Below are 26,866 nucleotides of genomic sequence, written 5' to 3'. Positions count from 1 at the left end.
CATTTCTACCTCAAAAAAACAAAAACACAAAAAAAAACCAAAAAAGTAACCAAATCAAACAAAACAAAACAAAACAAAACAAAAAACCACCACCAACAACAAAACCAAAAAGACTCAAAAACCCCTTCCTTCTAATGCATCAGTCCACTGCTTTACGATAAAATGGGCATATTTCCATTCATGGTGATGGCACTAGGGGGTGCTGGGTAATACCCATTATCCTCTCCCCTTGGTTCAGCATGCATCTCATCACTGAGATCAAGTGCACTGGTAATGAGGGTTTTCTATTAACATCTTCACTATAAACAGTTCAGGCATTTAGAAACAGAATATCAATGAACTTAACAGTTACTTTTTAATTCATTTTATAAATGAGCAACTGAGAATTTTGCTCCAAGTGGTCACCAGTGTAGCCCATCCCATAGATGGTACTCTCCGAAGTGTAAGGCACAATGTGGTAGGAGTGCAGCTCTTCATAGTAGAGAGACTGGGAACAGCACTCCTGTACCATAAACTTCAGCCGTTTTCTCGTATCAGAATAAGCAGTCTTATAGCAGGGAGCTTCCTTGAAGTATTCATAGCTCTCTTTCTCCGTCTCTAGGTGTATCTTCCTCAGCAAATTGTTAATTAACACAGACCTTCTTAGGTAGGTTTCTGGGTCTTCAAGAAACCTGAGCTTCTCTAGGGAAAGTTTGAGGATACAAGTCCTGTCTTCCGGTAATATCAGGTGCTAGGAAGCAAACAGAACCGTTATTCGCCACACACACAGGACACTAAAAAACTAGAGCTTTGTGCTACCAATGACATTCGGGAGGGAGACTTGGGAGAAAAATTAAAGCCTTACTTTTGGAAAATACCCATGGGAATCTTGATGTAGATCTTCTTCTTCTGCATATTTTCTCTTAAAGTAGGCTACTTTCGACGTTGTTGATGAATATGATAGGACTTCTCTTGGATAAGCTAAAACAGAAAAACAGTTGGAGAAAGGTCAGGTGGCATTGTGGCTAAGAGCATTTCATCATATAGAGGGCATTTGTAAGCAGAAACCCAGCCACCCCAGAGATTTCCACCTGTTCACCAAACAGCACAGTCTGGCACAACTGGCAATTGTCTTAAGATCACAATACTACTGGCGGAGAAATGCCATTTGAGACACAAAATAGATGGTCGAGTTTAGGGTTCTATGACCATTTCCTTGTGCAGTTCCAGAAATCAAGTTCAAGTGAGGTTTAATTTTGTGTGTGAAGGAAACTTCTCTTTATAACAAGTGAAAACCATTACAGAAAACCACAGCCCATCGAATTGTAGAGTTGTGGAGCCAAAGGACACATCTACAAGAGGTGCCCACACATAAAGCTCAGGGAACATTGCAGAACAGGGGGTAGAAAGAGAGTCAGAGATTGTGTCTCCTAGTAACATCGGAAGCTACACACAAAGTCTCACCGACATGACTGCCCAGATGTGGGCTGAGCAAAGACAGACAGATCAAACTGGACAGAAAGAAGCCCAAGAGGCATTAAGCCTACACAAAGAGCTACAGGCAACTTAGGAACGATAGGAGTAGGAGTCACCATCCTCCCTAGGGGAGAGCACCCCAATTGTCCAGCGCCAAATGTGCTGGCCATGAAAATAGAAACACAAGTGACATCATGTGGACTAAGAGAGCTATATAGAGAAATATGCAAATACATATACGTCATGCAAAAACAACTGATAAAGAGAGAGACCATGAATTTGAAGAAGAGTGGGAGGGAGAGTTTAGAGGAAAGAAAACGAAGGGGGAAATGTAATTAAAATACAATTACAAAAATAAACAAATTTTAACTAATTGATATAATGGTCCTGACATTTAGCATAATTGAGGTTAATAATGAGGAAATTATATATATATAAAATTGATTGTAGTGTGTACTGGCTAGTTTTGTGTCAACTTGACACAGCTAGAGTTATCACAGAAAAAGGAGCTTCATTGAGGAAATGCCTCCATGAGATCGAACTGTTAGGCATTTTCTCAATTAGTGATCAAGGGGGAAAGGCCCCTTGTGGGTGGGACCATCTCTGGGCTGGTAATCTTGGTTCTATAAGAGAGCAGGCTGAGCAAGCAAGCCAGTAAGGAGCATCCCTCCATGGCCTCTGCATCAGTTCCTGCTCCGTGACCTGCTTGAGTTCCAGTCCTGACTTCTTTCAGTGAAGAACAGCAATGTGGAAATGTAAGCTGAATAAACCCTTTCCTCCCCAACTTGCTTCTTGGTCATGATGTTTGGGCAGGAATAGAAACCCTGACTAAGACACAGTGTAATATGTGAAAGTAGAAAACCTTTGTTTCCTCCTTGAAAATACGACTGCAGCTGAGGATTCTGACTTTAAGGAAAAACAATTTAGAGGTCGCGGATTTCCAAAGGAGTTCCCAGAATGTACTCTAGATGGCACTGTGGCCACAGAATGGAAGCAAGATCAAACTCCCAACACAACAGATTCCAATTCAAAACAGAGAGAACTAGAAAACCTAGTCCCCTTTGGTATTCACTCGACCTCTGCAGTCCAGAGGGAAAGCAAGCTTACATTTGAACTTTGTTTACTTCACCCTAACCCAATAGTTCTGATAGAACCCAATGAGTCACAAAATAATTAGCATATAAAGACATGTAGGCTTAATAAATTTACACTGACACTTGATGCTTTTCCTCTAAACTCTAGAGCTTTTACAGGCTTAAATATTGAAAATGTGCTCTTCAATAACATGCTTTGTGTCGTGTTTCCTTCATCTTGGAGCCACGCCGGCCTAGCTTCACACAGCCCTCCCTCCTGCAGCTGGATGCTCTTCCCGAGCCAGTAAGGAAAGCCACATACCTCACCTCAAGCATCCCAAAACCTCACTGCTGTCACTGTGGGTTAAAAACCCAAGAGAGCCCCTAAGCTAGTGGGCGTGTGTTTTATTAAGGGATCCAGGGTTCAAAGCACGTGTGCATCTGACCAAAAGGAGAAGGTGACACGATAAGGACACGCGACTGAAGCTCCGTGCGCAGAGTTCCTGGATTTGATGAACGACAGTTTATGTCGATTTCTCACTTACTTGAAAGGGTTAGGGGGAAAAAATAAAACCGATCAAATAAATAAAACAAATGCATCCGCCCCCCAAACCCAGTTTGCTCTCCTTTTCTTTTTCTTTTGTTGTTTTTGTTTTTTGTTTGTTTGTTCTTTTTTAAGATACAGAGACTGCTAGGGTTACATTGAAAGCTATTCATCAGATAACTAGATAACAAAGCTTTTGCTTATCCCTTGTAATAATGACTCCTATTGTGTACATGCACACATGTACATGTGCATGTGAACATGTAGTGTGTGTGTGTGTGTGTGTGTGTGTGTGTATAGTATATGGGTGTGTATGGGTTCCTGTCTGTGTACGTCTACATACAGGTGTACACAGGTATGTGCACATGCAAGCAGAGTCCAGAGGTCATGGGTTTTCTTCCATGATTGGTCTCCACCCTACTCATTTGAGATAGGGGTTCTCACTGAACCTAGATTCACAATTGAGTAGACTAGTTAGCCAGTGACCCTAGGGAGCCTCTTGCCCTCAACTTATTAGCATTCAGACTATAGGTCCTTACCACAGCCTGGCTTTTACAGGGGTGCTTGGGCTCCAAACCCAGGTTCCCCTGCTTATACAGCAAGCACATGCTGAGCCATGGACGTCCTCTATTCCTCTTTAATTAATTGTCTGACTAACTGATCTAACAGTGGTTCTCAAATGTTAACACACACCAGAATCTCCTGTAGGGCTTCTTAACTACTGGGCCCTTCACTCACCTTTCCAGTGGGTCTAGAGGGGAACTTTTGCACCAAATCCAACTGAGATCTATGCCAGCTAACCTGAGAACACATTTTGATATCCCGAGTGTTACAGCACCAGGCAACTATACTAGCAGGCCTTAAATGTTGAACTCAGCCAATCAACTGACACCCAAACAACTGGGTTGATTGATATTGTTATTGTGATTTCAGTCAGCCTCCCTTTATCAGCTTGAGTGCTTTCTTTTTTTTTTTTTTTTTTTTTTTTTTTTTTTTTTTTTGCACCATGAACAAAGCCAACTCACATTGTAATTACACAGTAAAGAATAAAGTCCATTTTCAACAGCAGCCCCCAGGTTCACCTTAAGAGGATCAGTGCCTATTGCTAACACTGGCACTTGGGCAGGTCACAATGTTTCTTGGAAAACTCTAATGAATTACTCTAGTGAAGGGAAGAGTGAGGAAAGACTTGGAAATTAGAAGCACAGCCTTGCCGTAAGCAACATTGTTTCCATCTATACATGTGTCCTTTATTACATATTGGCTTGCTTTGCCATCTTAAGTATGTAGCCATTTGAGAGCAGCACGATGGACTGCAAATTGCAGCCTGGAGCACCAGGTGTCAAATTTACTGTTCTGTCCTCCACTCCCCACTGATCCTCCAGGGAAGCTATTTCAATTTAACAGATCAATATATACACACCTATATCTATATCTATATCTATATCTATATCTATATCTATATCTATCTCTATCTCTATCTCTATCTCTATCTCTATCTCTATCTCTATCTCTATCATCTCTATCTATATCTATGAGATTATATATATATATATGTATATATATATGTATATATATATATGAGAGATGCATGGATGATGTATAGATGAATGGATGGATGGATGCATGCATGAATTCATGAATGCATGCATGGATGGATGGACAGACAGACAGATTGACTGATTCCGGGTCACTATATTCCAGAAGTTACACTAAAATATAGAATGCAACAGACCCTGAAAATACAAAGCAAATACTCAGAGGTCTAGACTTGAGCCTGTTCCTCCTGGGCAAGGAAGGCTCTTAGTCACTCAGTTTATTGTTCTTGAGGAACACCCTCCCCCCCACCCCCCCACTGGTGAATTGCTGAGCACCTTTGCAACTGCTGTCAGTTTAGCAAGTCCCTCCAATGCTAGCTGCCTGGCTCTTTGCAATGTTTTCCACATCACTTTTTGGAGGATGGTTTTAGCCATTTTGAGGCTAAAGCCTGTAACCAACGTAAGTTGCTACATCTGTTACTTGCTAGATTAAAACTCAAAATCTTCTGAGCTGGCAGCTATGCGTTGGCCGTGCCTTTCAGCCTCCTTTGAGCACGGAGGAGCAAACCAGGGCCCAGAAGAGACTCTAGCTGACAGCCAGTTGTGTAGCTAAGAGTTGGGGGTCTGCAAGTGGGTGGAGGCATAGATCTACTCTCAGGCTCTCTTACTTCTTAGTTGTGTGACTTTAAACCAATCGCCTAAACTCATCCCAAACCTCATTTGTTTAGTGGCCTTGATCATGCACTGTGACACCTCACCTAATACATGGTAAGCCTTACATCAAACCACAGGTCGAATAATGAGCCAATAGACAGAGCAGTCTCACAAAAGCCAAGTGCTCCCCACCCTACCTGCTCTGATCCAAAGATCATTTCCACCACCCAGCCACTCGGAGAGGATTGTTATCAGTTGAAGACCTCCAGGAAGATGGTTCATTATACAAATCCCACACCAGCTCTCAAGACTGTGCTTCTGGTGTGTTACCTAATGGTTATACATTTGTGGCTAAAGGAAAAGAGGGCTGTCTTCTAAACATTTAGCTCGTCTCCTGGATAATTCATCAGCGCTAATCTGAATAATCAAAGATGTTCACTTGTCCAGATAGAGTTGACAGAGATAAATGTGCTTAAGTTCCAGCCACCCCCCCCCCAAAAAAAAAGCTTGCAATTCACCTAAAATCCAATGAAATAAACAAGACCAAAATGACTATCTGACTTTAGAGTCAGCATTCTAGGGTCTGGGGATAATAATACATAAGCTACAAAACTGAATTGAGCTGAGCTGGAATTTTTTTTTTCCTGAAGCAAAATAGCTAATGCTGGTTTGAACATAAAAATTACTTTTAATGTTGTAACCTCTGGGTTACACAAAATGTCTGTGCCAGGCTCCATGAATGTCACAACATAAGAGCTCAACAACAAAAGCCACAGATCAGAGTGACCCACCTGTCACTAGAGCCCTGGCAGGGCAGTTCATACATAGGCCTTTAAATAAATGCTTAAAATGCAATTACAAACGATTGTTTCCTTATTGTTCTGCCATTGCCCCCAGGCAACTGGGATCCTGTGCGCATTCAAGCGATTTCATTTGGTAGGAGGCCCAGGGACAGTACATTAAAGAAACATCATCAGCAAATTAATTTATAAACACTTTGAAAGGGCAGACAGCTGCGAAAAAACAATCCCCACCTCAGTAATTTTTCTTTTTAGGTCAAAGGAGATACCCAAGAAAAAGTAAGGAGCGGGTGCGTTTAGTACTTTCATCTTAGTAGTCTTTAATTTTCCCAGTGTTCTAAAGAACACATAGTTTTAAAAGGGGGGAGGGGGAGCAAGCAGAAGCCACCTGGTTAGAGGTGTGCATCCCAGCCATGGACAGAAGGAGCGGAGGCTGGTCTGTGGGGAAAGTACACACTAGCCACAGCCGATGCCCATCCTAGATAAAGCCTGGTCTTATCCTTTCTCGATTTGTGATGTTAGCCTTTGGCCTTTGAAAGTATACCTGTCTAAAACGTGCTTAGCCAATAGGAAAAGCATCACATATGGCAGTTTTTATCCTAAGGCTGTAAATACTTTGGTTTCAAATTATCTAAGCTAGCGCTGGTGATGTAACTCGGTAGTAGAGCATCCAGCTTGCACGCACGGGGACTTGGGTTCAATCCTCGGTGTAGTCAGGAAAACACAAAACAAACAGCAACAATGAGAATTATCTCATCTGACCCGTTAGCCGTGCTCTGTGGTCTTTCTGTATGGCTTAAAGCGCTCCAGCAGGACAAAACCCAGCTCTGTCATTTGTTCTGTGTCTTTGGGCAAGAGACTGGCTTTTCTTTTTTTTCATGGGGTTGGAGTGGGGGGAACAATTTTCAAAGTACTGATCTGTATGTCATTTAGCTGACATGATGCTTTAAAATCACTTTCTTTGGAGTCTGTCACATGAGCTCATAATTTCAGTTCAATCGCTGTTATGCAGCATTGTTGCAATGACCCCTTTTCAAAAAAAAAAAAAAAACCATGAATATATATCTGACTCAGAAGCATCCTATTATATGTAGGGCATTTATGTCCTCATTTGTGTGAAGCACAGGTTACATAAAACATTCATGAGTACGTTCATGAAGGCAGATGGGAACAAAGTCCAAGGCGGCACTATCCCGCTTCTCATGGACATAGAGCTTTGCTGATATTTGACAGTGCTCTATCAGCTACCTTCATTCTGTCAATACCCCCACAAACACCCAGTACCTTTCTGTATGATATGCTCTATAACAGCAGAGTTCAGTGTCGGTGTTTAGCTCTGAATCAATGGAGTAATCTTTTTCTTCAGATTTATCATCTACTCCAGGCACAATATTGATTTTATTGGCAGTTTCAGATTCCCAACAAGCTGCAGATTCTGCAAGGCTTTCTTAGGGACTTCCAGGGACACTGATGGCCAGCGATTTCTCGAGGTAGCAGCAGCACTGTCTGCTCTGAGCCAAAGCACAGACATGGACTATTGAACAGAGCGCCAGCAATCCCACAAGCCCATCCTGTTCCACTGATCACTGAGCCAGAGAGAACACCATTAAACAAGAGGCGATCACCTAGGCAATAAGGAAGTTACAAGGCACCACAGCCAGGCTTTGCCAATGACCGAAGCCAAAAACAGTGAGCTTGCAGAGCACACCTTAAGATTTACAGCTTTCTGGGGGTATGGCGCCCCTAACCCTACATCCTTCACTTCGCAACACAGGATTGACAGAGAATGAAAATTGGCCAAGCAACTACCTTTCTGAATATGAAATATCAAAAAAAAATCTAACTGATAATATCTAGAGAAACACTTTAACTCTTGTGTGTACCCAGGGCCAGTGCTCAGAGAGGAGAGTTTTGACCCCTGACCTGTGGCTCACAGAGTCATTTAAGCGGTATCATTCACACCATCTTTTGTTTATATATCACCATCCATATTTTATTTGGGCTGCCCTGACCAAGGCCAGTTTTGCTCCTGTTGTCCATGGTCGGCGTGAAACTCAAGTCCAACCCCCCATTCAGTTTTCTGGGAGCCTTTGCTCTGCTCTTACGGGGCTTTATCCTTGCTCTTACGGTGTCTGATCTGGGCTCCCAACTAGAGGTTCGCTAGCAAGAAAATGGTCTTTAACAGTGAGATGCTTTTCTTCTATGGGTATGGAACATCCTTGTGTGGCACTGCATTCAAGCTCAGGCAATCCCCCAAAGCCACTGTCTGTCTCACCCCAACGTGACAAGTAGCGTGTACAGACAGATCTCTTCGATAATGTCCCCAGCTTTTTCATGTCCTGGCCCTTTGGATAAGCACCTGAAGTCTCACAGACTCTCTACTACATCCCTGCAGGGTTCCCAGTCTCACACTTGTATCTCTTCCCCACCCGCTCAACCATTAGTATTGAGAAGTCTCCTATCTCTCTGCTGTTGGGAAGACGCTGTCTTGAAAATATGAAAGCAAATCGTTGGACTTTTTTTTTCTAAATATAAGGCTCTTACAGTACTGAATACAACATTAGTAAGCTCTTACTGCCTTCCACTAGTACCACCCCCTCATTATTCCCACTGAGAATTGTTAGCAGAAACTGGATGGGTCTGTATTGGTATCTTTGTATAGTTTTGACTGGGAAAAAAAATTAAAGTAATTGTGTTAGAGCAGTAGGGGGAAATAAAGTACTAGAAGTATTTAAATAGACAACTCATTTTTCAAAATTAAATGTAAATAAAAAACTTAACAAGACTGGCTTCTGCAGGACCCCAGGCCCAACATGAAGGCAGGTTTCTTGCCCTTAGCCTCAGTTCTGAGTTTGGTCAGTTCATGCCTGACTCTGTTTCTGAAAAGGCTATTTTTCATTTTTACGTTTACATTTTTATACTTGTATTTTTGTATATTTTATATTTCACTTCATGTGTGTGTTTTCATGTCAGTTTCAGAAGCATGCGCTGCCCAGGCAGGCAGTCTAAGCTGGCTCTGCGCTGGCTTTCAGGGACACTTTGGACTCCAATGTTTATCCCGTTGAAACCAAGTCACGAGCAGGGAACCAGGGAATAGAAGCCTTGATGTAGATTTCAAGGACTCTGTTGTGTCTCAAGGCATCTTTGAGGCCTTACAGAAGTTTCATGACATGAGTCCGAACATGAATGTTAATGTGCTCCTAAAAACTTCAGCAGAGTGAGCAGCTGGAGATGCAAGGCTGTCACCAGATCCTGGTTTCATCCCTAAGCCCTTGTTTGCCCTGAGCTTGATCTAGGCATCATATCCCAGACACACATACTCTTTATAACCCAGAGTGTGCAAGCATGGAAGGCAGCTACAGTGATGAGGGCCACTGCAGATTCACTGTAGCTGTGAACCCACCAACATCATTAGGATTAAGTATTTACTATCTTCATAGCATTTACTTTTTTTAAAAAAAATTAAGGACTAAATACTATGATAATTTTAAAACAGGCATGTTCACCAAAATCTGCACTGTATATATTCTACATATTCGACTTTCATGATGAAAGTCAAGACTAAATTTTGAGAAGCCCTTTGACTTTTTGATTGTGACAGTTGTCTCAATGGACTAGCAAGTGACATTCTCAAGCATTTAAGGACATAGGGGATTTAAACTTCTATGTATATTACATAAGAAATGGGATATATATATATGTATAAATTATAAAACTAATACATATATACAGGAACCAATCATCATGGCTGAGAATGAGCCATGCACAAAACACTTACACACACCCCTGGAAGACCGCGGTAAGTCTCATCTGTCTCCACAAATTTGTTCCTCACAATAAAACAGGGTAATTATTGGAAGAAGAGAGGAGGGTGGCTGGTACTAAGAGCTAATGAAGAGTATTTGGTGTTGTATATATCATTATCTTAGCCTCTAATATTAAATGGACGATTTCAAGGTCTCATGACATTCATAAAGCCATATGAAATCAGAGCAAGTGTTTGAATAGGAATCTGAATGGATCCTCTCCAACTGGAAGGTACATCTTTTGGAATTTGTCATTATCATTCGATGGGCTAGTCGCCTCTGGCAGGGTACTGCCCAGAGATGCCTCAGTACACTAAGTTCCAAGGTGCTAGGGAGCTGGACATTTGTTTATGCACCAAATTCAGTCTTACAATTGGGAAGAAAGTAGTTAGTTCTCCATGGTCTCTACCACAAGTCTCCGTGTAAATTAGCATTCCATGAGTCCCCACAACCTCCTATGGCAACTTGAAGGATTCTCTCTTGGTTTCTTTCACCCCAGACCCACACTGCCAGTGTGCTCAGAAAGCTTCCACTTGCCATCTTCCGGGAGCCAGGCTCCCTCACTTGACCCACCCAATTCACAGGGGTCTAAGAGAGGAAAGTCTGCCAGCCTACAAATGTCCTTTTTACAGAAAACCTTTATTGACTTCTCCCCAGCAACCGCCCATACAAACAGCCCCTTCTATTGATCCTGTAAGTTGCCGGGCTGCTACATTAGCGTTTATTTCTCTGGATACATATTTAAACAGTAATTTCTCTTCGGAGGGTGATTACCTGGTAATGCTGACTCAGACCGAAGAGTGTATGTCTAGGACAGCCTCGGAAGATGTGGTGAGAACTCCCCTTGGCACATGGAGCATGTCTCACAGCCTCGGGCTCATGAATGGGGACCTGGGATCTTGAAACAAGGAGACATACTGGCATAAGACACCTCTAAAGAATCAGGGATGCAGGGACATGAATAAGTTATCAGGGCAGGAGAAGGCGGGTGGGGTGGGGATGGGGGGCGGCACTGAGACGTTTGAGGTGGGGCCGATCTGGGACATGGTTTAGAAAGAAAGATAAACCTTCAAACTCAGGATCACTTAAGTTTAAGTAGGAGCGACGTCAACTCCCCCTAAGAGATCTGAAAAGTGCACAATAGTTCATCTTGTCAGTGATTTACTCGAGCGGTTATTTTGGGGAAATGTGATTAAAAAAAAAATCACAGCCAGCTCTTGTATAATTTTAGGCTGCATCACCCTCCAAAATAACAAAGCAATTAACTCAAAACACCATAACTTGTTCTTTCTCTGACATACTGACTCTTTCTGGCAAGGTCTGAAGTAGCTGCTCCACGTTTGAAGATAGTTCTCAGCAAAGGGTTCCGTTTAACCACACCTAGTCTGCATGGCTGTGTGCTCACGGATCTCATCATCTTCTATATTTAGAGAGACGGGCTTTCCAAGGGAAGACGGGCATCCAATAAGGACGATCCCATCTAGAGAGGTGAGTTACTATGGTTACTGCTCAGGAGGCTGAGGACCAGTGAACCACTGCTCCTGGCCAGCTGGACCCTTTCCAGATGAGGACCTAAAACAGAAGCCCGTGTTGACTGAATTTCGTGGAGCCTACTTCGTGTCGTTTTATCCATAACCACGGGCTGCCTTTGGGAGCTGCCTCCAGCTCTCCAGCCTCGGGCAGCCAGGCAAAGCAAAATCAAGGAAGGTGGAAAACTTCTAAGCACTAACAGACAGTAGCGAACAGAGGGGGAGTCTCAATATCCAATCCTGGCATTTAAAAAATCAAATCAAGTTATTCGGGACCAGTGGCTAGTCACTTTTCAGTGGCTGGGGGCAGGGTGGGATCCGAGGCCAAGTCCCTAACCTCCAGCCGTAGGGAACGCGTCTTCTCTGGGCCTCGGGTCAGATGCCTGGCTGGAGGGGTCCTGGCAAACCTTGAGAGGGGTCCACTTACCCGAAGACTGCGTGTGCAAATGTTTCACAGCTCCTGTTTTTTCGCGAAGGTGTCACTCTTCGGACGGGTTCTGACAGCGACAGCGACAGCGGCGGCGGCAGCGACTGCAGCTCGGCGGGGCGGCCGGCTCCTGCAGGTCGGTCCCTCCTTCTCTGAAGCGCCTCTCGCTCCGGCTCAGAACGCGAGGCGGGCGCGCGGCTTTTCTAGGCGCGCATTGGACCAAAGGGAGCAGATGTTATCCGGTTGCTAGGAGCGTTGCTAGGAGGCGATGACGCCCCTCCACCGCCCGAAGCAACTTTCCTGAAGGTCTCGGGCGCCAGAGGGGGCTACTGAGAGCCAGACTGGGAGCTCTACCGGGAAGGAAGGCTGAGAACGAGGGGTCCAGCCACGGGTCACACTGACTTGGTCCAGGAGAGCTGGCGACACGGGAGCGGGAGCGTCGCGGGCCTGAGCGTTAAGAGGAGTCTCGCGTCCCAGAAAACGGTCACTCACTGGAGGCTGGATTGGTGTCCCCATGGAAGTTGAATGGGGACAGAGGTGGAACTGCATTTAAAGGTGTGAGGGATCCTTTGGCTCCGGGACTGTGTCCCACTGTGTTCCTGTTACTACAAGCAGGTTTGAGCAATTGACAGACTTGAAAGAGGGAAATATTAATCCATGAAACTCAATCCTGAGTCTAATTCCTTTGGGCACCCTATATGGCTACCTCCTAAAAACGGGAGGATGGCACCGGGTAGACGAGGGGGAGTGTTTCCATGGGGTGTTCCCATGGTCTAGTGTTCTGCCTCTATACCATTAGACTTCATCTAAATGAGAGAAGAATAAACCCTTCAATTAATATGAAATGTTCTATAAAAAATAATCACACAAATGACATGAAGTTGGAAGAAAGATGTAGGGGTTTCCAGGGATAGTGGTCCCGGGAGTGGGAAATGAATATGGTCGAAACACATTGCATACCTGTATTAAGTTCTCAAAAGGCAAATAAAATCTATCTTTTTAAATGCACCTCAAAAGGGTACTTTCCACAAAGGATACTGGGGAAACTACATATGTTTCAGTCATTGTTGCTTTAATGTAGTTTCCACAAAGGTTTGCAGCTTCTCCAATTTCTTGATAGAGCTTATTTTGATTCAGTTTTTGTTTGTATTCTTGACCATTGCTTCTCATCCTCACCGTGGCTGTTGTGAAATGGTTTTATTTTATTGAGGGGAAAGAAAAAAAAGAAGACTGCAAGAACCTCAAAGTGGGAACATCTGAGAAGCCAATGAGCAAATTCAAGAAAGGAAACCAAAATACCTAGTAAAGAAATTCTGCTTAGCATGCTCCCTTGATGATAAATTTCTCCTAAGAAAGGAGTACAGAATTTCCCTGGCTCCCTAGAGAGTTGGGCCAGGGCCAGGGCCAGGATGGAAATCAGCACCCCTGGGACTCACTTAGAAAGAAATACTGTGTTTAGATCCAAGCCAGGCTGCTGCTGCATAGCACTGGGTTAAGTACTAAGGGGTGGGGGTGGGGGCAGCCATCTTCAAGGCTAGCGGGGTACAGTATGATCCCACAGTTCAGAGGTCTCCAGTACCTACTTCATGCCTTTGTCAAACTTTAATCTCTGGAAGCGTATTTGCCCTGAGGTTTGAGACGATCATGAGGTAATCTGGAGATGTATAAGGAAGTAATAAATAGCCAAGGTAGGCTAAGGAGGTAATAATCACAAAGTTACTGTTATGCGTCTAAGGGGGAACTTTGAGAACAGTTGTGATCCTCCAGACAACCAGCAGTATGTCACATTGCTACTTCACTATGGGCAGCAAGAGACTAAAATGGGGCTGCCATCTCTTTCCTTCTCTAGCCCTTCCCTGGGACTCGCTATACCTTTGACCTTCAGTTCCAGTCGCACTGGACTCTCCTCTACCATGTTTGGAGAAGGTGCCAAGGTCTCCTGAGTTATGTGAATGATATTTCTTGTTTAACGTGCCTGCCTCCCTCTCACCTGGCTTCCTCCCATTCAGCCTGCAAGATGCTGTTTAAATACATTCTCATTGCAGCTTTCGCAATTACAGCCCAACTCACACTCCCCAATCCACCCTAGAGTACTGCTGCCATACTCTAAATGAGTTCCCTCAGGATAATAGGGAGTGCCCGGCACGTAGCATACAGCTCCAGGTACATGCCAGAGAGCACAGAGCCTGTGGTCAGTGGGGATACCTCCAGATCTCTGGTTTCCTCAGCTGGTAGCTGTCAGGGCTCTACCCAGTCTATGAGGGAAGCCAGGAGCTGCCTTCATTTTTCAGCTAGGGGGTGGGAAAACTTAGTGAAGCACTGTTCTTAGGCACCAACTTTGTTTCCTCTTTGAAGACCACTGTCTGGTCTCCATTAGCCACCCAGGAAGTATTCAACCCAGAGTCACTCTGATATTTTACTAACACCCTTAAGCCAGTCATCTGAACTGAGTGTGAGTCCTCTGAGTTGAACTGTCCTCTCTTACTTAAAAATGGACAATAGCAAGGGAGGTGAAGGGCTTACCAGGAAAACATAAGACCTGAGTTCAATCTCCAGAAACCATCTTTAAAAGTTGAGCATGATGGCATATACTCCCAAGGCAATTATATATATATATATATATATATATATATATATATATATATATAGGCAGTATACCCCAATATATATATATATATTGGGGTATACTGCCCATCCCTAGTAATGGGTTATGCCTCAGGAATAGCACATCTGCTTAGCATGGATGAGCCTGTAGATTCAATCCCTAGAACTGAAGACAGACGAAAACCCCCACCCATAATCACATGGCATGTCACTATGGAACCAAGGCAGAGAAACCATCTGGGGGAGCAGCTTGACTCAGCCAATATGGGTACAGTGCAATGTATCTGAACAGATGAGGGAACCTGGCCTTCTGTGATGTAACTTCCTGGTGATTGTCACATCTCCCTTTCGTGGAGGGCTCCCATAAGAAAAACAATAAACATTAATAGACACGGGTCAGGGTGATATCAGGATGACAGCATAAGCCTTACGGCAAAACTTGACAGCATAAGCCTTACGGCAAAACTAAAAATAGAATAAAGGCACAGCTCTTAATCCCTGTGGGCCCATTGATATCTGCAAAGATTTGTGTTGTTTGGTGACAGTAACTTGCTGCGTATCCCAGGCCAGCTTTGAACTCTAGACCTCCTGCCTCTCAGCTTTCTGAACGCTGAGATAACAGGCCTGTGTCACTATGTCCAGACTGTAGCAGGTGGAACGGCACAGATGTTTTTCCTTGTGCCAGCCTCCCGTTGAGCTGTAATCGCAAGTCGTCCCGGAGAAACATCCCCAGAAACTCTGAGGCTCAGAGGAAGCTTTAAGGTTTATATGATGCAGTTCCTTGGTAAAATGTTACTGGAGGTGGTTCATGTTTGCAAAGTAACCCTACACAAAGCACTACTGGTAACTAAGGACTGACAAGCATGGGAGAAATATAGTCTTCCTTAGAGAAAAAGATAACACCAACTGGTTATCCAAACCAAAAACACATATGCAAGTAACACTATAGAGACTGAACAGGTTGTATTTGTGTATTTAGGAATATATATATATATATATATATATATATATATATATATATATTCATATACAGAAATGCATATAACAATAATTATTTTAAAAATAGGCCATGAATTTGAAAGAGAACATGGAGGAGTATATAGGAGGGCCTGGGAGGAAGGAGAGCAAAGTGGGAATGATGTAATTGCTATGTCAAGAAACAAGTCAAAGATGTAAACAGGGGTTTTATGTTATAAATAAGCCATGTTATAGGCTTTTTAAAAAACTACCATATGGGCTAGAAAACACAAGGGGAAAAGATCCATGGCCATGGAATGGGGTACCACTCCAGCTCTTAAGGATGGGAATGTGTCAGTTGAAGAATGAGGAAGCAGCAGAACTCCTAGGCAGAGTTCTGGAGGTTCCAGATGATACGGTCTAAGCATAGATTACCGAAGACCCGTTTCTCCTCTTTTCTTCTTTCTTTACAACTTAAGATGTGTGTTTTGATACCTTAATGCAGCACTTGGGGCTCACTGTGGCCCACACATAGAAGCATCCAGCCTCGCCCAGGCTTCCAGCTCAGAATCCAGCCCTTAACCCTGGACTTAGAGCCATCATTTCACCAGTGTCCCCACAGCCCTGGAGTGCTTGAAATACAATATAACAAGCAGATCACTTTGGCCAGCCTATAATGTCCTAGTGTAGCCATGGGTGAGAGGGAACTTGGGGGCGGGGGAGGGGGGGAGAAGCGAGCTCAGCACTACCATAGTGACAACACTGGAAAGAAACTCATTTCAGAGGATGAACAGAATAGATGCTCTCAGGGTGTGAGATGCTGTCTAAGAGAATTCTTACAATCTCCTGTTCATTTTCCCAGGCACATAAACCACAATCCCCAACTATTTTAAAAATAAAAAGTTATCACATTTATATTTAGTGTGTGCGCGCATGGATGAACATGCATGTTCATGGATGAACCAGGGCACATGTGTGGAGTCCCAAGAACAACTTGCTAGAGCTGTCTTGTTCATTTCTAATGTAGGTCTAGGAGATGAAACTAGGGGCTCTAGCCTGGTTCCCCACTGCCTTAAAGACAGTGTTCTATAACTTGTCTTGGCCAGTGGAGATTGGGCAGAAGTATGGCCACAGATCAGCTCACTTTGTTCTCATGCCTTTCTTTCTCCCCTGTGCATAAGGTAGAGTACTCCCTGAGAGCTTAAGAGAACCCTGAGGATAACAAGGTCTCAAGTAGAGAGACAGTCAGCAGGAGCTTCATGGTCAAAGAAAATGGGTGTAGACTGTGGAGTGAGAAACCTTTCTCTCTCGTGCAGATCTGCCCAGATTTAGGGCAGCAAGTGGCAGAAATGCCACAACTAACATCAAAATGGTTTGTTAAAAACAATGAGAATAGAACCCTGGAGTACAATAGTATCATACGCTCTTTGAGTTGGAGAATTTGGACTTTGCCTTCATGCTAGACTGTAACAGCCTGGCTCCCTCTCCTCTGAGCTCACTGCATCTGTATACTGTGAACTAATTAGAAATGAGTAAACACAGCGGATTAAGATTTCTGGACGAGGGCATCATTGAAGGGGAGTCACCTCCACCCGGTGTGTGAAAACCTACATCTGCGGGCAGCATCTTCCAGGTGCATTTTATGCCAGGTATCCTGATATTTACATAGATCCTTACCCGATATTTTTATTTTAAATTCAGTCCCTTAAAGCAGTACGCACAAGCTTCACTGATCACCGTAAAAAGCCCTCATCATACTGAAGCCAAGTAAATCACGTGGCTCCTCCGTGTAATGCTTTTGGTTTTGACACGCAAGTCTGAGGCTGGGGTAGTTTTGAAGTTCATTGTTTTTATATATGGTAAAATCACCCAGGCTCATGAGATTTACACATTAATGCTGTAAAATACCTTCAACATAAAACATTTGACACATGCACACACACACACCATTGGCTAAAACTTTTTTGGACAAGATCAGTAACGGTGCTTTTACAAAACTGCCTGCCCCTCAGCTTTGAATTGCCATGGATTCGGTTTCAGTAGACATTTTGAACAAACTGAGGCTGATACTGCTTCTAGGTTTCATCTTTAAACAAAAAAAATTCAAATTTGTCCTCATGCATTTAAATATCTAATACAGAAACAGATTTCAGGCTGCATAAAATATGCTTTTCCACATCGCTGAGGCTGAGCTGAGCATCTTGTATGATTTGCAGAAGAAAAACTGTAACTCTTCCAGCCACGCATTCATTCTTTATCACAGGCAAACAGTTTTCTCTATTCGAATGGATTTTCAAAGGTTGTTTCCAGCACAGGATTATCGGCAACCTTTATCTTTCTGATGGTCTGGTGGAGGCATGGGGCATAGGAGTGTATCAGCAGTGTATCAAAACTGACTTGACATCAGAAACAGTACAAACGTTATGTTAAGTTTCACAACTTAAAAATACCAAAACCAACTCCCACCCCCACCCCCACCCCCCGCCGTGCTAATTGTTTACGGAAAGAAATAAACTCAGAAACGGGTACATTTTACCGCTGTCTGTTCTTTTGACAGAAATGTATCCATCCAAGTTTTAACCAGGTACTCCAAAGTCAAAGATGCCATACTTAGGAGAAGCATAGAGCTCCAAAGTTGAACGCTCTGATGATTCTTTCTCTTTCTCTCTCACGCGTGCGCACACCCCCGGGGACCACACAGCTATTACCTGAAGGTGAACTTTTTTTTTTTCTTTTTTTTTCCTTTGTTTTGGTTTTTGGTTTTTTTGAGACAGGGTTTCTCTTTGTAGCCCTGGCTGTCCTGGAACTCACTCTGTAGACCAGGCTGGCCTCGGACTCAGAGATCCGCCTGCCTCTGCCTCCCAAGTGCTGGGATTAAAGGCCTGCGCTGCCACCGCCGCCGCTGCCACTGCCACCACCACTGCCCAGCTAGAAGGTGAACTTTCTTAAGAGAGCGTCGCATGATAAAGGCCAGGTCTGAAATGCCCATGAAGTCCTTAGAGGGACTCAGGGCAACTCTTACTTGACAACGGCTTTGAATAATAAACTTACACAAAAATTCTGCTTGCAAATCCAGGTGAAAACCCAATTTATGCTAAAAAAAATAATAATTGCTGTAATTGAAATGTATGAAACTGTTGTCAACAACCAAAGAGCAAGAGCGGGAGAGCACGCAGGAGAGCACGCAGAGATAACCTAGTGGGAACCAGGAAGAGAGAAGAGATGATCTTATCATGTCCCTGTACCTACAGCATCCAGCCAGGGGCAGAGCGGTCCTGGGAAGCTCTCCCTGCCGAGAACAGCATGCTCCACGGAGGGTAAAACCTCTTCAAGATGTCTCCCAAAATAGTTACATGTGCTCAGGATGAATGAGTCATTCACGTTTGCATTTTTTAATGCAAGTTCTTCAAGGACACCCATCAAAAGTTGAGCTATGAAAGAAAACCAATGAAATGTTTTAAAACAACAGAACTGCACACGGTATGCATATGGCAAAACATGGATGTGTGAATGTGAACAACTGTTTCAGATGCCATATGAAGACTAAAAAAAAAAAAATTAGAAATGCTCAGATTTATCTTGCACTGGGAACACAAAATATTGCTATAAAATCTGGGATGGTCCTTAAAAAATGAGTTTTTAATCTTTGCTTTTTCTGGGAGGTAATGAAAGTATATTGACAAAGGAAGAGATTGAGTGAGGGGTGAGAGGTGGACAACCATGTTCTTCAAGAGAAAGGGTTAAGGTGGGTTTAAGAACCCTTTTCAATGGGGGCAAGGATGCGATGGATTTCTTTCCACAAGCTATTCAGATTCCATTTTGGAAAATGGGGTGGGACGGCTAATTTAGTGGTCTTTTTTTTCCTGTACTCAAATTGTTATAAAGGAATGGGTGCACTCGACTGAAAGATGTTCTACCCCTGAAATAAAGGTGGAGTTGTAATTTGTTACTTTGTCAGTGTTTAAACAAACCTGGGTCAGCAAGATGGCACAAGTCAAAACGCTTGCTATGGAAGCCACTGACCCAAGTTTGATCCCCAGTAACTAAGTAAAAATGGAAGGAGAGAAATCACTCCACAAAGCTGTCCTCTGACCTTCACAGGCAACTATGGCATGTGCACTACCCACACACACCATGCCTACACACACACACACACTTTAAAACCTTTTTAATCAGAACCTAACATTTTCTCAGAGGCAGAATCACTAAAGAACATTCCAGCTGTAACTTTTAGCAAAATTACTGGCAAAGATCTAAAAGTGTCAATTACTTTGATACAGCAACATAATAAAAGTGGATCTGACCTTAATATAAAAATAAAATAGTGTACAGTCTCCAAAAAAACCACGCATGTCTTCAAAAATTCTGCAGAGATGTTTTCCATCTAAGGTCTCATCCTACATCCACAGTAGGGGCTCACAGTTGTTATATCAATAGAAAATTAAAGGATCCTATCCCTCTGCCCTAGGGTAAACAGGTAAAATGGGCTAACAACCCTAGATGATAGATACAGTGAAGGCTTGGAAGACTTAGGGTTTGCCATCCATCTCAGAGATCATATAAGTAAGGCAGGGTCCCAGAATGCAGGCTTTGTTAGTTTGCATTCAACCTTCAATGCTTAATTATAACTTCATCTCTGCTGTAGGGCCTGGGTCCACAGTGCCTGTGTACACAGAAGGTGGTAATAACCTCAGATATGGCTCACTGGGAAGGCCTCCTCCTCCACGTGATTATCGAGATCATCATTCCAACACCCACCTGCTTGTCACGGGCCACCCATCCTGCTTGCACTGGGTCACCCTTCCCCTCAGAATACAGAGCTTCCAGATGCTTACAAGGCACTGTTAATCAATGTGCACGGTTGACAAAGGCAATGTTGTGCGGGCTGACAGCACTTTTCTCAGTGTATGTGTGATAAAGGGGAGGCCATAGACTGAAAACAGAAGCCAGCTTCCTATCCAGACCCAGTGGCCTCATCATTAGCACTTTCTAATAAGTATAGACTGCCCAAACCATTGCTCAGCAAAACACAATGGGATTACTTAGTTTGTGATCCAATGTATGGGGCCTTTAGAGCTCTCACTGCTGAATGCCCCATGGAGAGGACTAAGGGCTTAGATTATCCAATGCAAAGTGTGAGATTATGCAGTTTTGCCCACCCATCTCTCCAAATAGAAAGCGAGCCTTCTATCACCTATGCAACCCTGACTCCGGGTTGAAAGTGGCTACACTCCACTGGATGTGTCGTAGGAAACAATCAACTTGGTTTTCCTGTCAACAGTCACCTTCAAATGTGCCATAGCAAATGAAATTAGAAGCAAAAGTAAAGCAAGCAGGTCATAAACACGGCTGCATCCAGGCAGCAGAATAGTACTCAACGCTTAAAAAGAAATGAGCTATCAAGGCATAAAAAGACACAAAACTGTAAATGCAGATTGCAAGTAAAAGAAGACAATCTGAGAAGTCTGCACACTGATTGATTCCAACTATGTGACATTCTGGAAGACAAAAACTCTGGAGACGGTACAAAGATCAGTGGTTGCCAGGACTTCAGTGGGGAGAAGGGGATTCAGGAAATAGAACACAGAGGAGTTTTAGGGCAGTGAAAATACCCCACATTCTGCTATGATAATACAGATACATGTTACATGTGCTGCAAACCCTACAGAACATACAGTGTCGAGGAAACACCCTTAATGGGAACTACCCACTTCCTAGAAGGATATGTTGGCATCATCTGACTGCACCAGATCCAATGTTCATCGTCAAGAGTGTGTGTGAGTGGGGGCATGGTAGGTGGGGATGCTGGGTTTTGTTTTGGACCTAAAACAGAAAAAGAAAGTTCAATTGCCAGTAATATATATATCACAAAAGCATTATTGTTTTACCTGAAAATACAGGTCAAATATCACCCTTACAAACAAAAAATTTTCACCATAGAGTTTACATAAACATGTTCTCTTCCTATCATACATTCAAAATAAAATCTGTAATAAAAATATATTTTAAAATTCTGGGAAATCCTATGTATTTTCTAATAAAACTCAGAATGTGGCTGCATTAGTTGGAAGCATAATAAAATGCTACTTTACAATGTGGAAGAAGTGAGCATTAGCAATGCTCACCACTGGGTCCAGGGAAATATAGCAAAGTTAGTGAGCTTGGCCTGGGTACCCACTATACGGAGCCTGACCAACCAACCCTCTTATGAAGGAAGTGTGTCTCAGGAATCCAGTGCTTCAGACAGAACCACTTGTGTGGAATTGTTTTTCTCTTCCTGACCACATCTCTCATTCCAAATCCCACTGGTAGCTGTCACTTCAGGTAAGGTGACACACTAGAAGCTCCCTGTATGACCAGGCTAAGAAGAATGGGAGTTGGCATACGAAAAGAACAGACTCCACCCTCAAGACAGAAAAAGGAAGGATGCTGGAAATTCACAAACGTTGCAACAAGAGCTGAATACTGGAGACAAAGATAGGCAACACCATGAAGAAGCTGGGTGGAGCACAGCTCCCTAGCCAGGTAGAAGGGATGACTTAAGCAACTATCTGGTGCCTTTTCTCAACTAGCAAGGGATGATCAGAGGAGGAGATATGTGTGGTCTCATTATGGACCTTGGATTGAGCAACACGTAAACATTCTCTGTAAGTCCTTTTAGGTCACCACAGATTCTGACTTAGGTAGCTTGAGATGTGGTCACTTGAGCTTTTGTGATGTTAAGAACGATAAGCAATAAATCCACTGGAAAACAGCCAACCCATGTCTTTTATTACGAAGTTGTAAATACCAAGATTCACATCCAGGGCAAAGACTATCACTCAAGAGTGAAAGACTCCATCGGTAAGAGTCGGGGTCGATTCCTAGACTGCAAAACCAAATTACATTCAGACCAACTTCAAAATCAACCCTAGAAAACAGTTGTTAACCCATCTTCCAAGTAAAATAAATATTGATCTCACACATTTTACAAGGATGCCCAAATTACAGGAGGTTGTTTTGGGGGCATGGGGGTGGGGGTGCAGGGTACTTATTGTCCAAAGAGCTTAGCTTCATAGTTTAAATGGGTCACATGCATTTTCACCATCTTCACCCTCCCTCCTGCTCTTCACTTCATCTCCCTCTTTCCCCAGTCCTAATGGTTTCTCCCGTCTCCCTTCTGTGTCATCAAATATAAAAATGGTCTTGTCCATCTATAGAAAGTCTAGGCTTCAAAATGAGAGAAAATATGTAGTATTTCTTTTTTCTACATCTGTCCTACCTTGCTTATTATGATCTCATGATAACACTTCATTTAACAAAACAAAACAAAACAAAACAGGTTAGTAGGGTTCTTTGCCCACATCCTCACCCATGCATCATATAGCTTTATCTCTAGTCCACACAGTGAAATGGGAGGGAGCAAACATTTACAATATACAGAGCCTGGAAGAATTGTATCACATTTGCCTGCCCAGACCTACCATTCCACTGTCTTATAAAGGAAATTCAATATTCAGTCACACAAGTCCAAACAACCATTTAACCAGCACCTCATGCTGTAACTCATTTCTTTGCAGGAGCGGAACACAGCATCCCTCCCTCTACAGATGTAAAATACCCATTTATCTGGAAAAGAAGCATAAACTGCCAAGGATATTTATTTCTTAACTAGACACAGAGTAATAACTTTTAAATCCTCTCCCCTTCACAGGAGGAGGAGAAACCATCACAGAAATATATTAAGTCCCAAATTACAAAATAATAAAAGAATTTTTTTTTTTGCTTGCCTACAGTCCTTGTCAGAATGGAACGTGAAAGAAGTTATTAGGAATCAAAGGTATTGTTGAACTCTTTTATTCATCGGCCCATGTCTAGACCCAGCCAGATTCCAGAACATTCTAAGCACCAATGACTTTTATTCACTCTTTGGAGAGGTTATGTTTTGAATATTTCCAATTTTTTTAAAAGAATCAAATGGATATGTTAAGGGAAAAATTAAGTCAACAAAAATTATACATAAATCTGGTGATACCTCGGGGAAATCTGCCTTCTCATGAAGCTCAAAGTCGATTGGTGATACTGTCATACAGCAGTTAATATGAAAAGCTCCCCGGAGACACTTGAGGCCGCCTTAGTGAGCACTCGAGGGCCGTTCGCTGTGCTCAGCAGTGTGATTCTAAGAACATCCACAGACCTCCATGGCTGCCGCCTGTGTTTGCGCTATAAAACCTCTAGCGCACACAGGTTTCATGCGGGCTGTAAATATAGGTGATTATCGCCGCCGTGTCTCGGAGACGGCAATCTGACCCAAGGGGAATGAAAACAGTTGACAGTCAATGCACCATACACGAGGAAAGGCAGCCAAGGCCCGCAGGCACCCCATCATTACTCGAACAAGACCTGAGCAGCAGCAGCTCCCCAGAGAAGACATAAGAAGCCAAGGAAAATCCACGTGGAGAAAATACAAATGGGAAAAGCTCAGTCCGGGAGCGTTGAGATTATATACCAGATACTAAATGTAAAGAAAACCTTCTAAAGACACACTTCCTGGGTGCCCTCCTATCCTTCCAACTGACACTGCCACCACAACTTTCTGTTTTAAAAGATGCTTCTAGAATCTTCTTGCCAATTTATTCCCTCTTTCGGGCAACTAAAGGCTAGCCACCAACTTAGGGACTGCCAGCAGTTTTTCCCTGATTCCTTTAGCCAAATGTGTCTCATTTCCTTCCAACCCACAATTAGAAAGTCTAGTTTGGACTACAAATAATTGTAAACAACTTAATGATTGTATATTAGTAAGTACTGTGATTTTAATGTTAGCCAATGACTTCAGGAAGATTCGTAAGCTCTGCACCACCCCCAATAACCCAGTGATAGACAAGAGGAAATTGAACAAATACAGTTAAGCTAATGAGAAACAACCCATACATACTTTTGGTAATGTCTAAGCTAAAGTCTCATTGTTAAGTGTCCTCTGACTCTATCCATGTGCAAGATCAGACAGTGTACAGTGTCCTCTCCAGTGGGGTTCTACTTTCTGGGTCATTGTGACCATAAGTCACTTCCCGGTCTTCCCACCTCCCACACAACAACTGCATCATTCCTACTTATCCCCACTGGAAAGCATTAAGCTAAATGATTCATGTCCAATGTCTCCGGGTTGTTGTCCCTGAATTGGGAGCCTGGAATTCAATGTAGCATGTTGACACCTTGGCAGTGGGTGGAAGAGCAGCCATCCGATCCCAGAATCACACAGTTTAAAACACAAACAGGGCTTGGGGATAGAGCTCAGTTCTTAGGGTGTTTCCTGGTATCTACAAAGCCCTGAGCCCAGCACCACAGAAACTGGGCATGATGGCACACACCTATAATTCCAGCACCGAGGGAAAAAGAAGCAGGAGGATCAGAAGTTTGTCATCCTCAGCTACCCAGGGACCAGAAGTTCATGGTCATCCTTAGCTACATAGTGAGTTCAAGGTCACAGGAGATCCTGTCTCAAAACCACCACCACCGCATAGAAGATGATTGGCCCATGCTACCCAGTGGCACCTGAGGTGCCTGAGTCATGTGTTCCAGACTTCTATGGATTAAAGGTCAACCAATACTTTTCTAAACTTTTAGGATGTCTTCATCACTTGTAGGTTGAATCACCGGAAAACAATGGGCCATGCTCCCATTGTACCTACAAACAAGGCACCTTTAAAGGGAAAGGAGGTTCTGTGGGATAATGGAATTCCTTTCATTCCGATCTAACAGGGATGACAGGGTTCTCAATAGAACCTTCCAGTTGGACAACGACTCTGTCTTCACTGCTGAAAATTCCTCCCCTATAGAGATACAAATATATAGGGTGAGTTTTAAAGTCGCACATATTTTTAAAGAATGTCAGTATTACACTGCTAGTTTTTGGTAGATCAAAATCAACTACATAGCCAAACCCTAGCAAGCTTTCTGATGGGGACCCTATCTGCGTATGAGCAGCAGAGTGGGTTAACAAAAGGCCTGTGTGTGGCTGATCAAGATGTAAACATAAGTAACTCAGGTTGTGTACTTCCTCCAAACCAAGAGAATAAAAAGATGGAGATGTAGTTATTTGATGTCTATTGCGATGTAATTTACTCAATCATGCTCATCCCTTGATAAGTTCTACTTTCTGGACAAATCTAGGCCAGCTTCATGAAGTAGTTCTTTTTTTTTTTTTTCAAGTTCCTGAAAAAAAAAATGTTTTGAGTTTCCACCTAGTGTCATAGCTGCATTCTTGGAAAAGTAGCGAGCCTGGGACACTTCTTTCTCAAGCGTGAGTAGAAGGAGGGAATACTGAATATTAGCTTTGTAGCAGCTTCTATTCTGGTCACGCTACAACTGTGACTTCACTGATATCTCTTCAAAGATACTTCAGAGGCAGGCACTAATTCAGCTTTCCATTTGAGGACAGTGGGGTGTGGGCTGGGCAAGTCATTTTCTCATGGCCACATAGCAGGTTCCATCTGAACCCACCTACGTCCACACAGCATGTGCTCACTTCACTGTCTGGGGTCTGTTTTGTTCAACACCATTAAGTGAGATCCTATCTCCAAATTGTTTCCATGCAGCCTCAAGTCATTTACAGATGAGTCTTTCCACATCTTCATGTACCAAGTCCTCTGCATGGAAAGGACAGCCAGGTCTGGGTGGACACAAAGCACAGTGCTCACACTGAAAGATCAGTAGATCCATGAACATGCTATGCAATTTAAACAATGCTTTACTTGGAAAGAATTTGGATTCTCAGATGATACCTTCCAGGACAGCCACAATATAAACCACAATGGACAAGAGGCAACAGTAGTTTGGATAACATGAACGTATGTACATATTGAAAAGCGAGAAGGCATGTTTCAGGCACCCTCTAGCACCCAGCACTATGGAGAATGTCACCACTTGTATCAACGCCTGAATTGTCATCCAAAGCAAGTCATAGCCAGTGGCACCTAAGTTGACCAACCATGGATGCAATGTCATGCCTCTTTGCAAACACGGCCTGGATCTTTTCTGAGACCTCATGCTGTCAGAATGCTGAGTGTAGTACATTCATGGTCATTATAAATTCTTCTAATGTTATAGGAAAAGCAGGGCTTCCTCTGTCCAACAGTTATGCGATCAGTGAAAACAGGATCCAAACCAACTGTGCGTCTCTCACAGGGAGCAAGGGAAGGAGGGGGAACCCAGAGCAGGTGTGTGTCTGCCTGATGAATAGTCCATTAAGAAAGAAAGAAAAGAAAATCAGCAATCGTCAGAGGGGAGCAGCGAGTACAACAGCCACCACCACAACTGGTGAAACCAATTCATCCCCGAAAGAAGGCCCACGATGAGACGCGTCTTCATAAAGCCGGTGTGTCTCCTACCCTTAGTGATGTTATTTTACAAGCACACACTTTAGGAACAGAACCATCATGCAACAAAACGCGGTACCGCTTCCACGTCAACCCCCCACACAAGATATTAATCATTAGCTAGC

General features: G+C 43.3%; 1 long non-coding RNA gene across 3 annotated transcripts; it reads right to left on the bottom strand.

The window, feature by feature from the left end:
* Positions 1-332: 332 nt before the first annotated feature.
* On the bottom strand, positions 333-12,007 carry 1700086L19Rik (RIKEN cDNA 1700086L19 gene). Of its 3 annotated transcripts, none has more exons than NR_030733.1 (5): positions 11,827-12,007; positions 10,645-10,768; positions 7,349-7,575; positions 845-960; positions 333-730 (listed from the first exon to the last, which is right to left on the bottom strand). It is a non-coding gene; the product is annotated as an RIKEN cDNA 1700086L19 gene (long non-coding RNA). The 3 variants fall into 3 exon arrangements; NR_030734.1 differs by having other exon boundaries at positions 7,349-7,570; NR_030735.1 differs by lacking the exon at positions 7,349-7,575.
* Positions 12,008-26,866: the final 14,859 nt, after the last annotated feature.

Source organism: Mus musculus, chromosome 12, assembly GCF_000001635.26.
Source record: "Mus musculus strain C57BL/6J chromosome 12, GRCm38.p6 C57BL/6J".
Classification (NCBI taxonomy): domain Eukaryota; kingdom Metazoa; phylum Chordata; class Mammalia; order Rodentia; family Muridae; genus Mus; species Mus musculus.
The sequence above is the reverse complement of the archived record's forward strand: the minus strand, read 5'-3'. Positions and strand labels throughout refer to the sequence as shown.